General features: G+C 40.2%; 1 pseudogene; it reads right to left on the bottom strand.

The window, feature by feature from the left end:
- LOC125809982 (protein FLOWERING LOCUS D-like) lies at positions 1-11,209 on the bottom strand (annotated as a pseudogene).
- Positions 11,210-14,534: the final 3,325 nt, after the last annotated feature.

The following is a 14,534-nucleotide window of genomic DNA, read 5'->3' on the forward strand; positions in this document are numbered from 1 at the left end:
TTATACGTTCTCAGAATTTGGCCTTTGGGGTCGTTCGGCGGTATAAGTCGATTGTCGCCGAACAAGTTGGCGATGCGCCAAACGCTTCTTTCCAATGCCTTTATATCTTGCATTATCACCATTTTGGTACTGTAATATTAGGCGGTCAAGGTCGGGATCGTCGACCTGATCGGCGATTCGCCATTTGTCCTTTCTAATCGTTGTTTTTGCCTGTGTCTTCACCAACAGTTCTGTAACATTAGGCGATCTGAGTGGATGTCACCGATTCGTTCGGCGATTCGCCGAAAGTTCAAATCTATCTCTAAGTTGGCTTCTCCCCAGGGTTGGCAGTATGGAACTTTTGGCGAGCTGAAATGCCACTCGGCCAGTTGCCAAGTAGCTTTGGCAATTCTCAACTTTCACTATCTTCAGCCATTTTCATCTTTTTCCCTGGTTTTGTCCTTGCCTTGCTCTTTTGCCTTTATATCTACAAATTAACATTAAAACATCAGTTTAGAACACAAAATAAGCATCGAGGACACTAATACGATGTATAACAAGCCCTAAATGAGTCTATATCCAAGACTCATCAACGCATCCCCTTTTAAACTTGTTTCTTAGAAAGGCTAAAAATTTTGGCAGAGGCAATGGAACAACTTTCTATGTTGGGGATATCACAACTAATGTAACTGCAAATTGTTTTAACTCTACGCATCTGGACTCCGGCAAGTAAGAAATTGACCCTTCTATTAGTTTGTGATAAGGGAACTCATTTTCTCTAAGTTTTAATATTCTAGAAATGACTATATGGATATGTGCTTCCATGAGAAAACTTCTTGGAGCTTCCTTGCCTAATCCTGTCACGACCCAAGCCTAGGGCCTAGACGTGATCGGCGAATGGGAAACCCGAAGGAACCCCAAACAAGCCTCATAGCATATCATTACACATCCTTGGTCGCGGAAGCAATTAAAATGACCATAAGTGATAAGCATAATCAAGGGGAAGTAGGGACTAAGGGAGCAAGAGAAAAAGAGAATGATACATCAATACCATAGATGAGTCAAGCTCAAGCATAATACACAACTTGTCTAACACCACCTCTAAACATGGTTACTTAGCGGGGGCCAAGACAAACTACCGGGCTCACCCTTGTAGTCAACACATAACTAAAAAGGAAAAGTCTTATACATAGCAAGAGATCATAAGCAACGTCCCCGGAATGGAGGACTCACCAATAAGCTCGATAGAAAATCGTATTAGCCACGCGAAGAAGGATGGTCAAGTGATGCTCCAGTCCCTACATGGTGACATCATGTAGGCATAGAGTATGCATTAGTACACTTGAATGTACTAAGTATATGGGATGCAATGCAATACAACAATAGATGGACATCATAGGCAAAATGCATAATCATACCCGATAGATAGCATATTAATGAGATGATATGTATAATGATGCTTACATAAAAATCATATTTAGTGGGGCGTAGTACATGTGTGGTGAGTGACCATCAATATAGTATTTCCAAGGCCTACCACCCCCTTGAAGAGGCGAAAGAGGTACAAACCCCTCAATGTGGTTACCCGGGCCTACCACCCCCGAGCTAGGGACCAAGGTACAAACCCCTCGATATGGTTATACGGGCCTACTACCCCCCGTACTAGGCAACCAAGGTACCAACCCCTCAATTCGGTTACCCGGGCCTACAACCCCCCGAGCTAGGCTTGGTCGACTCACAACACTTATATAGAGAAAATCATATGCATGTGTCCATTTCATCATCATTTTAGTAATTATATAACAATCTGACTCATAGGACATACATTGGACCTTCCATTTCCTAAGAATTCTATAAATGGGCATTTTATCAAACACATGGTGGGCTACTGTTCATGTAAATAAAATCATGTATTTCAAGAATACTAAGTCCAACCAATTCCAAAATCCATATAAATCTGCCCACCAACAACATACATAAATATATATATATCAACCTTCATAATTTGATCGTAGAAGCATGAAAACCATAAACATCACATAATAATTCCATTTCATGATAATATGCAAAATAAACCATAAATGGGTGTGTAGTAGTAATTCCATACTTCAAGAGTTCATAAATAACCATAAGGAACCATAAACTTGAAGTAGAAACAGAGGATAAATGGTTGGAATTGTGGAAAGGAAGGTTTCCACAATCAAACCCACATACCTCAACTTTGGAGAATCCTTGATTAAGATTGAAATGGAGAATTGAAGCTTGAGATTGAGTCTTGAATCCGGAATTAGAGCTTGAGATGTTTGAATTTGGTTGAGGATATTGGTGGAAATTTGGAGAGGGCTTAGAGAGTGTTTTTGAAGTTAAAAATGTCTAAGTATGGGACATATCCCCTTTTATAAAAAAACGTCCCCAACACTTAGCCTCAAAAAAATAGCTCACTGGAAATTGCAAATCTGCACAGACAAGTTTTACGAAAACGGTCATAACTCCCTCATCCTAACTCGGAATGAGGTGAAACCAAGTGCATTAGAAAGCTAACTCAAAGTGCTTTAATTTAATAGGTTGTGGCCCTTCCAGTTGCTTGTGTGCTAAGAGATATGCCCCTTTAAAGTTGACCCTCCAAATCGCATATTTTGCGATTTTCAAATTTTGAAACGGTTGCTCTAAAATTCGGGTTAGACCCATCGCCCACTCAATTTGACCCCATTAATAAGAATATGAAGTCGAATTTCCGAAATCATGCACAGATTTTGAGATATATGGAAAATACAATTATAGGTGTTTCCGAAGTACATTTTCGGTCTTTCTTTTTTTTAGGTCGTTTCAATATCTCCCCCTTGGGAACATTTGTCCCCGAATGTTAAAGAAACGTACATGAGAGACACAAACATGGCAATTTCAGCCCACATAAGGATGCAACAATGCACTTACGCCTTATTTCAAAAACCTCAACATAGTTGTAAAACCACAATGAACTTGTCAACTTAAACATGAATGTATGCAATGACATGGGGGCTGAACTTAAGACCTGAGATTTTATAAAGGGCTTAGATCAATAACTTAGGCTTGAGTGGAGTGGAAAAGATAAGGATATCGCCTTTGCATGTCCACTTCGGCCTCCCAAGTAGCACTTTCAACTTGTTGATTTCTCCAAAGGACTTTAACGGAAGCCACATCTTTGTTTCTCAACCTCTTCACTTGTCTATCTAAAATCTGGACTGGAACCTCTTCATAGGTCAAATTATCTTCAACAACACCCACAACATCAAGAGGCACAATGGCATTCGGATCCCCCACACACTTCCTCAACATAGACACATGAAATACCGGATGAACCAAATCCATTTCGCTAGGAAATTCCAACTCATAAGCTACCTTGCCAATTCTCCTCATCACCTTATAAGGACCCACGTATCTTGGGCTCAACTTGCCCTTCTTACCAAAACGAACCACACCCTTCATGAGTGACACCTTCAAATAGACCCAATCACCAACTCGAAATTCAAGAGCCCTTCTCCTCACATCGGCATAGGACTTTTGGCAACTTTGGGCCATCTTCAACCTTTCTCTAATCATCCTAACCTTCTCAAGAGCCTCCATAACTAGATTTGGTCCTAACAAGGCCACCTCACCAACCTCAAACCACCCAACCAGTGATCTACAACGCCTCCCATAGAGAGCCTCAAAAGGAGCCATACCGATGCTAGAATGATAGCTATTGTTATAGGCAAACTCAATCAATGGAAGATGATCATCCCAACTACCCTTAAGCTCCAATACACAAGCCCTAAGCATATCCTCAAGTGTTTGGATGGTACTTTCGGCTTGTCCATCCGTTTGCGGGTGAAAGGCCGTAGTAAGCTTAACTCTCGTACCTAGACCCCTTTGAAAGGACTTCCAAAAGTGTGAAGTAAATTGAGTACCACGGTTCGATATGATGGATAGAGGAATCCCATGCAACCTTACCAAGTCATGAATATATAACCTTGCATAATCTTCCGCCCCATATGTTGTCTTTACCGGTAGAAAATGAGCCGATTTTGTCATCCTATCAACCACCACCCAAATAGAATCAAAACTTTTTCTAGTCTTGGGTAAACCAACTACAAAATCCATATTAATTTCTTCCCACTTCCAAGTAGGAATCTCTATGTCTTGAGTTAGACCACCCGGCCTTTGATGTTCGGCCTTGACTTGTTGACAACTATGACAACCGGAGACGAATTTGGCAATGTCCTTCTTCATGCCTCCCCACCAATACACAACCCTCAAATCTCTATACATTTTGGTGGAACCAGGGTGGATGGAGTAGGAAGAATTATGAGCCTCCTCAAGAATTTTCTCCCTCAAACCATCAACACAAGGCACACACAACCTACCTTGGTACCTAAGGGCACCATCTCCCCCTTGGGAGAAAACTTTCACCTTGCCCTCTTTCACCAAGGCCTTCAATTCTAACAAGGAAGAGTAAAGATCTTGTTTTGCTATCACCTCATCAACCAAGGAAGACCTAGCACCATCAACAACGACCACACCACCATTACCAACCTCTTCCAACCTAACCCCCAACCTAGCCAACCGATGCACCTCCCTAGCCATTTCCCTATCACCAATATCAACATGAGCTAGGCTACCCATAGACACCCTACTCAAAGCATCCGCCACCACATTAGCTTTACCGGGATGATAATGCACACTCATATCATAATCTTTAAGAAATTCTAGCCACCTTCTTTGTCTCAAGTTGAGATCTTTTTGGGTGAAGACATATTGGAGGTCTTATGATCGGTGAACACATCAACATGTACCCCATACAAGTAATGACGCCAAATCTTTAAAGCAAACACCACCGCAGCTAATTCAAGATCATGCGTAGGATAGTTCTTTTCATGCACTTTGAGTTGTCTAGAAGCATAGGCTATCACCTTACCATTTTGCATTAGGACACAACCCAAGCCAACTCTAGAAGCATCACAATACACAACAAATCCCTCAAGCCCATCCGGTAGTGACAATATAGGAGCGGACACAAATTTATCTTTCAAGGTTTGAAAACTCCTTTCGCACTCGTCGGTCCACTCAAACTTAGCCTTCTTTTGTGTCAACTTAGTCATGGGAGAAGAAATAGAAGAAAACTCATTCACAAATCTCCGGTAATAACCCACTAAGCCTAAGAAGCTCCTAATATCCGACGGGGTCAATGGCCTAGGCCAATTTCTAATCACATCGGTCTTCTTAGGTTCTACCTTAATACCATCCCCCGACACCACATGACCTAGGAAGGCAACCTCCATCAACCAAAATTCACATTTTTCATACTTGGCATACAACTTCTCCTCTCTCAATCTTTGCAACACAACCCTCAAGTGACCCATATGTTCTTCCTCGCTATGCGAATTGATTAAAATATCATCAATGAAGACCACAACAAAGGAATCAAGGTAGGGTTTAAAGACCCTATTCATTAGGTCCATGAAGATAGCCGGTGCATTGGTCAACCCAAAGGACATGACCACGAATTCATAATGCCCATACCTAGTCCGGAAGGCTGTCTTGGGAATGTCACACTCCCTCACCTTCACTTGATGATACTCGGACTGATGATCAATCTTAGAGAAGTGGCTAGTCCCTTGCAATTGGTCGAACAAGTCATCAATCCTAGGAAGAGGATATTTATTCTTGACAATGACCCTATTGAGTTGCCGGTAATCAATACACATCCTAAGGGACCCATCTTTCTTCTTCACAAACAACACCGGTGCACCCCATGGTGATTGGCTAGGCCTAATAAAACCCTTCTCCAACAAGTCCTTCAATTGTTCCTTCAACTCTCTTAACTCCGCCGGGGCCATACGGTAAGGGGGAATAGAAATGGGTTGAGTATCGGGGAGGAGGTCTATGCCAAAATCTATTTTCCTTTCGGGAGGAACACCGGGAAGGTCATTAGGAAAGACATCAAGGAATTCATTTACAACCGGAACTGACTCTATAAGAAGGGTTTGGGACTCCACATCCCTAACCCTCACAAGGTGATAGAGACACCCCTTAGAGATCAACTTACGGGCTTTAATGCAAGAGATGAACCTACCATTGACTACCACATTTTGGCTCTCCCACTCATGAATGGGTTTACTTGGGAATTGGAACTTGACCCTACGGGTTCTACAATCAATGGAAGCATAGCATGCATGCAACCAATCCATCCCAAGAACAACATCAAAATTGACCATGTTCAACTCAACAAGATCACAAGGTAATATTTTATGCAAGATGCAACTAGGGCAATTTCTATAGACCTTCCTAGCAACAATATATGCACCAATAGGAGTAGACACCTTATATGACTCATGCAACAAGTCCGGCTCAACATGAAACTTTTAGGCAACAAAGGGGGTGACAAAAGAAATAGAGGCACCCGGATCAATTAATGCATATACATCAAAGTCAAAGATTTTCAACATACCGATAACGACGTCGGGGACTTCATCGACCCCTTGCCTCCCATGTAAAGCATAAAATCGATTGTGTCTTGGGGCACCATCTTGTCGACCCCCTCTCCCCAAAGGAACCGCATTGGCACCTTGTGGACGGACTTCTTTACCCTTGTTGCGATTTCGAGGACAATCCATTGCCTTGTGCCCCATTTCCCCACAACTGTAGCAAGCACCAGTATTTCTCAAACACGGGCCACCATGGCCCTTACCACACTTCGGACATACATCAATAGGACCCATACCACCAACACCTTGGGCCCTTGGAACGTCATTGGCAAACCCCCTATGGGGCGCATGAGAAGGCCCTTGGCCTTGATGAAACCGGCCTCCCCTTCGACTTTGGAAGTTGCCCTCAAAACGGGCCCTCTTGGCCTTATGACCCCTCCTCTTCCTCAACTTCTCCTCCTCCATTTGTTCGGCATAGACCATCAAGCGGGACAAATCCATGTCACTAATCAACATTGCAGACCGGCATTCTTCAATCACTAGTTCGGACACACCCATCACAAATTTGTTCATTCTAGACCGTGAGTCGGCAACCAAATGTGGAGCATATCTTGAAAGTTGGTTAAACTTGAGGGCATACTCCCTCACACTTATAGACCCTTGTTTTAAATTCATGAACTCCACCAATTTGGCTTCCCTAAGTTCAAGAGGAAAGAATCGATTAAGGAAAGTCGTTTTGAACTCTTCCCAAGGCACCACATAGTTTGCCCCCTTCTCTTCCTTCCATTGGTTGTACCATATTTGGGCCAGTCCTTTTAGTTGGTAGGCCGCCAACTCCGCCTTATTTTCTGACCTCACGCCTATGATAGCTAATATCTTGTGGACTTCATCAATGAACTCTTGAGGGTCTTCATCTAACTTAGACCCATAGAATTCCGGGGGATTCATCCGCGCGAAGTCTCTCACCCGAGATGCCAGGGTAGGACCCTGAGGGGCTTGGGCCCCGTGGTTGGCTTGATTAGCCATAGCTTGTGCAAATAAAGTAAGGGCATCCCAAAGATCCCCATTGGTCGGTTGTTCCTCGGGTGCGCGGGCTCGTCCTCCTCTTGTATTAGGCATGATCTAGCATAGCAAAGAACAACTGTTAGGGAAGAACTTAATTCAACTCTACAGCACGACTTAGAACATGGAGAAGGGAAACATTTCCTAAAATGTCTCATAGCCTCCTACTCATAGTTGTGGTGCACAACACAACCATGAATCGGACTCTAATCAACGCAGTGTGTTGGACTCCGAGCATCTATCAACCTAGTGCTCTGATACCAAGTTTGTCACGACCCAAGCCTACGGCCTGGACGTGACCGGCGAATGGGAAACCCGAAGGAACCCTAAACAAGCCTCATAGCATATCATTACACATCCTTGGTCGCGGAAGCAATTAAAATTACCATAAGCGATAAGCATAATCAAGGGGAAGTCGGGACTAAGGGAGCAAGAGAAAAAGAGAATGATACATAAACACCATAGATGAGTCAAGCTCAAGCATAATACACAACTTGTCTAACACCACCTCTAAACATGGTCACATAGCGGGGGCCAAGACAAACTACTGGGCTCACCCTCATAGTCAACACATAACTAAAAAGGAAAAGTCTTATTCATAGCAAGAGATCATAAGCAACGTCCCCGGAATAGAGGACTCACCAATAACCTCGATAGAAAATCGGATTAGCCACGCGAAGGAGGATGGTCAAGCAATGCTCCGGTCCCTACATGGTGACATCATGTAGGCATAGAGTATGCATTAGTACGTTTGAATGTACTAAGTATATGGGATGCAATGCAATACAACAATAGATGGACATCTTAGGAAAAATGCATAATCATACCCGATAGATAGCATATTAATGAGATGATATGTATAATGATGCTTACATAAAAATCATATTTAGTGGGGGGTAGTACATGTGTGGCGAGTGACCATCAATATAGTATTTCCAAGGCCTACCACCCCCTTGGAGAGGCGAAAGAGGTGCAAACCCCTCAATGTGGTTACCCGGGCCTACCACCCCCCGAGCTAGGGACCAAGGTACAAACCCCTCGATATGGTTATACGGGCCTACTACCCCCCGTATTAGGCAACCAAGGTACCAACCCCTCGATACGGTTACCCGGACCTACAACACCCCGAGCTAGGCTTGGTCGACTCACAACACTTATATAGAGAAAATCATATACATGTGTCCATTTCATCATCATTTAAGTATTTATATAACCATCCGACTCATAGGACATACATTAGACCTTCCATTTCCTAAGAATTCTATAAATGGGCATTTTATCAAACACATGGTGGGCTACTGTTCATGTAAATAAAATCATGTATTTCATGAATACTAAGTCCAACCAATTCCAAAATCCATATAAATCTGCCCACCAACAACATACATAAATATATATATATCAACCTTCATAATTTGATCGTAGAAGCATGAAAACCATAAACATCACATAATAATTCCATTTCATGATAATATGCAAAATAAACCATAATAGGGTGTGTAGTAGTAATTCCATACTTCAAGAGTTCATAAATAACCATAAGGAACCATAAACTTGAAGTAGAAACAGAGGATAAATGGTTGGAATTGTGGAAAGGAAGGTTTCCACAATCAAACCCACATACCTCAACTTTGGAGAATCCTTGATTAAGATTGAAATGGAGAATTGAAGCTTGAGATTGAGTCTTGAATCCGGAATTAGAGCTTGAGATGTTTGAATTTGGTTGAGGATATTGGTGGAATTTTGGAGAGGGCTTAGAGAGTGTTTTTGAAGTTAAAAATGTCTAAGTATGGGACATATCCCCTTTTTATAAAAAAACGTCCCCAACACTTAGCCTCAAAAAAATAGCTCACTGGAAATTGCAAATCTGCACAGACAAGTTTTACGAAAACGGTCATAACTCCCTCATCCTAACTCGGAATGAGGTGAAACCAAGTGCATTAGAAAGCTAACTCAAAGTGCTTTAATTTAATAGGTTGTGGCCCTTCCAGTTGCTTGTGTGCTAAGAGATATGCCCCTTTAAAGTTGACCCTCCAAATCGCATATTTTGCGATTTTCGAATTTTGAAACGGTTGCTCTAAAATTCGGGTTAGACCCATTGCCCACTCATTTTGATCCCATGAATAAGAATATGAAGTCGAATTTCCGAAATCATGCACAGATTTTGAGATATATGGAAATTACAATTATAGGTGTTTCCAAAGCACATTTTCGGGCTTTTTTTTTTTTTTTTGGGTTCGTTTCAAATCCAAAAGTACATTATAAGCAGCCTCAACTTTTTTATCCAAATGCTTGTCTACAGGCTTTCCATCATCCCGACAACTAGAATAATCAACAACTTGACCAAATATATCAACATTGGAGTTCCAAAACACATACGGAAATAACATTGCAACCTTATTTAACAGTTCAAAATCCAATCTTTTATTGTGTACACGTTTTGTTGAGGGAACTCTGGAATGAACCTAATAGAACCACTCTTCAAAACTCCGAGAGGAATGGTGCACAATGCCATATATCTCTGAAACAATTGGCCCATAGTAATCATCTTCACACTATTTCTACTATAACGAATGGCAAGCACAGTTTTAGGGCATGCACTAATCTTCCATTTCCACCGGAAAGAAGTAATGATCCCCTCCCATGTTCAAAATTTGGGGTCATCTTGGTCCCAAAATGCTAAGGAATGTTGTGAAAGAAAACCTACATTTGCATATTCAAAATTTGCCAGATACTAGTTAAACAAGCTCATCTCCTCATCATTCATTGCAATACCAAAATCCTTTCACAAAGTCTCTGATTCCTCTCCAAGAGAAGCAACTTAGGATAACTCTTGCCAGACCTTGCTTGCCTTTTCCAAAATTTCGTTGTAAGAAGCCTCCAATTTTGCATCCAAATACTTATCTACGAACTTTCCATCATCACGATAGAGTGGACATTGGTCGCTCATCTTATGAAGTGTATACAGTAATTGTCATGCCAGTCAAAACACTCCCTCCTAAATCAGCAACTTCCACCTTATTCCCTCATTCCATATTTTTTGTATACACCCTTCCACCTACACGCTTTCATCCCTCCAAAACAATAACCTCAAACCCAAATAACATCAGTTGCCTTGCAGCCGCCAACCCAGCAAGACCTGCCTAGATAAAAATCACTATGCCTTTACTTGGCTCAGCTGGAATCCTATTCTTAATTGTCAGTGCCACCCCAAAATTAATATACGCGTATGATAACACAAATTTATAGGCCAAATCCAATAACCCACTACACCGTTTAGGTATAACATCACCAAACATATCCTTCTTCACCCAAATCGACATGTTTTCACGCCATTCTATAATAATGTGATTCATAATTAAAATATAGTTACATAGTTTTATCCCGCTAACTACAGTAACAACTTCAACTTCCATTTCATCATCTGTTAATGAGTCAGACGGAAACCCATCCATTAATGCAGCTAAAGCCTCATAAGTTGGCTCTTTATTTAAACAAATAATCTCATCCGAAACAACTCCCCTTCTCGAATTCTTAATTCTAACCACTTTAGAATCAACATTTCTATAAGAAAAATCTAAAATATGCACTCGGGTTTTGCTAACTTTAACTGAAGGAGATAAAGAAACCAATATAGATTGTTCTTCATTGATATTGTCGAGAAAACCACTGGAGACCTGATCCAAAGATTGTTTACTATCTAGCCTACCTTGTCTTCTCTTCATGTGGATAGATATATGATGGAATTGTTTTGGGATTGAACCGGAATTAGGGTTAGGATTAGAATTTTGGAAGTGAATTGAAATTGGGAGTACAATTACTGTTCGGGTTTTAATTAGACAAATGAATTGGGAATTGGAGAGGAATTTTTTTTATCTAAATTCAAGCATTAGTGATAAAATTGGGGTTTGTGTCATTGGATTTATTTCTACCCTTCTTAATCCTAGTGTTGGAGGAAGAATATTTTTTGAGGGTAGCTCTATCCATGTTTCAACAACTTTTGAAGATAGCACGGGTGCATATGCTTTGTCTTTCAGCTCAAATCATGGTGGTTGGTAAAAGATGATATTGATGAAATTCGCATTGATGTTATATCTGCTCAATAAATAGATCCATGTCAATTCATATATGCGAACTTTTTCTGAAATAACATGTTAAAGAGTTCCACAACAACTCATATGGCACTCTCTCAAGAAATTTAGTCTCACTACTAAAGTAAAGATGATGAGATACTACGTTGTCCTCTTTTTTACAGCATAGTTAATGAGAATTACAATATATTTTGTGTGATTGCGTTGTAAGAGCTATGTTTTAAAAGCGCCTAGATTTATGAAGGTGCGATTACAGTTAATAGATCTGGCTTGCAGTGATTAGAATCAGATTATAGGTGACAATCAACTCTTTTGCTCATTGTCTCCAAGCGTTGTACATATTTAACAACTCGATCAATGGGTTAAAACTGGTGGAAGAAAGGACTCGATTTAATAGGTTATCTAAGTTCTTGGTGAAGATCTTTCTCCCTTGTCCAAGTGAGAGGAAAATGAAATTAATGCACTGATAGCGAATATCGATCCACAAAAAATTATTCGAGCAGTTCATTTTTTTTCTAATGAGGATCGAACTATGTACTTTTCTATTGTGCATGTCAATCCATGAGAAAGATTTTGCTATTGCTAGAAGATTAACAAGTAACAAAGTCTTTTTACATATATGGTCAATAATGATAAAGAGCACATTATGTGTGGCATGTTCAAGATCTGAAAGGACTCCCATTGAAGAGTGTGATGAATGTGCTCTTTATCATTATTGACCATATATATAAAAGGACTTCGTTACCTGTTAATCTACTAGCAATAGAAAAATCTTTCTCATGGATTGACATGCACAATATTAAAGTACATAGTTCGATCCTCATTATAAAAAAGAAGAATTGCTCGAATACATTTTTGTGGGTTGATATTCGCTATCAGTGCACTAATTTCATTTTCCTCCCACTTGGACAAGGGAGAAAGAGTTTCACCAAGAACTTACCTATTAAATCGGGTCTTTCTTCCTCCAATTTCAACCCACTGTTTGATTATTTAAATATGTATAGACCTTGGAGACAATGAGCAAAAGAGTTGATTGTCACCTATAATTTGATTCTAATCACCTGCAAGCCACAGCATCAAGGTTGATAATCAGATCTGTTAACTGTAATCACACCGTCATAAATCTAGGTGTTTTTTAAAACAGAGCTCTTACAATGCAATAATACAAAATATATTATAGTTCTCATTGACTACGCTGTAAGAAAAAAGAGGACAACAAAGAATCTCATCATCTTCAACTTAGTAGTGAGACTAAATTTCTTGAGAGAGTGCAAAATGAGCTGTTGTAGAAATCTTTAACGAATTATTTCAGAAAAAGTGCACATAAAGGAAATTGACAGGGATGTATTTATCGAGTACATGTAACATCAACGTGAATTTCTTCAATATCATCTTTTACCAAACCCCGTTATTTGCGTTGAAAGACAGAGCACATGTACCCGTGCTATCTACAAAAGTAGTTGAAGCATGGATAGAGCTACCATCATTCAATACTATTCCTCCAATACTAGGATTTAGAGGGGTAGAAATAGAGCCAGTAACACCAACCCCAGTTTTATCACTAATGCTTAAATTTGGATCAATAAAATTCCTCTCTAATTCCCAATTCATTTGTCTAGCTCAAACATGAACAGTAGATTTACTCCCAATTTCAGTTCACTTCCAAAATTCTAATCCTAACCCTAACTCTGGTTCAATCCCAAAACAATTCCATCATATCTCTATACCTATGAAGAGAAGACAAGGTAGGGCAGATAGTAAACAGTCTTTGGATTAGGTATCCAGTGGTTTTCTCGGTAATATATATGAATAACAGTTTGCATTGGTTTCTTCATCTTCTTCATGTAAAGTTAGCAAAACCCGAGTGAAAAAATCAGATTTTTCTTATAGAAATGTTGATTCTAAAGTGGTTAGAAGTAAGAATTCAAGAAGGGGGGTTGTTTCGGATGAGATTATTTGTTTAAATAAAGAGCCAACTTATGAGGCTTTAGTTACGTTAATGGATGGGTTTGCGTATGACTCGTTAATAGATGAAGAAAGAAGTTGGGGTAGCTAGTATAGTTGGCGGGATAGAACAATGTTACTATATTTTAATTAGGAATCACATTATTACAAAATGGCATGAAAACATGTCGATTTGGGTGACGAAGGGTATGTTTGGTGATGTTATACCTAAATGTTGTAGTGGGTTATTGGATTCTGCCTATAACTATTTGTTATCATATGGGTATATTACTTTTGTGGTGGCATTGCCACTAAGATTAGGATTCCAACTGAACCAAGGAAAGGAGCAGTCGGCGAGTCACCGATTAGTTCTGCGAAGCAGAACTGTACCGCCCAATGATCCAAAATGTGAGGATGCTAAAGGCAAGACACTTAAGGCGATGAGCTGACCAAAAGGTGGATCACCGAGTTAATCGGCTATCTCGACTAATATCGCCGAACAATCCTCTGCAGTACAATCTGTGAAAACTATAAATACTAGTTAGAATTGTAGTCTTAAGGGTGGAACATTTTTAGAGTAAATATTATTATTAGCCTATAGTATTTTTCTGTATTTTTCTCTCAAGTTTGGAGAGGGTTTTGTGAAGACTTGAAGAAAGGAGTTCTTTTTCCCCAAGTTGGAAGTGGGTCTTCTCTATTCACTTTCATTTGCTTAATTCAAGGTTTAATTTCTTATACCCAGTTGATTTCATTATCATGTTAGGTATAATTTCTTATTTCTTGATGTGTGGCTAAAAACCCCCATTCTTGGGGTGTGATTTAGCAAATATGGGTTGATATTCTTGTTGGGTCTTACTTGTTGATAGGTTAGATGTATGTTAATGGTGATTTCACCTAGTGGTTGTGGTTTAATCTAAAGGGTTTGTAGTTGCAAATACAAAGCCACCCATGTGTTTTCGGCTTGCGTGAGAGGGAGGTCGCAAAACCAAAATCACTAGACTGATGGCCTAAGAAG

The sequence above is a fragment of the Solanum verrucosum genome, unplaced genomic scaffold, assembly GCF_900185275.1.
Source record: "Solanum verrucosum unplaced genomic scaffold, falcon-dt-bn FXZP01000257.1, whole genome shotgun sequence".
NCBI classification, from domain to species: Eukaryota; Viridiplantae; Streptophyta; class Magnoliopsida; order Solanales; family Solanaceae; genus Solanum; species Solanum verrucosum.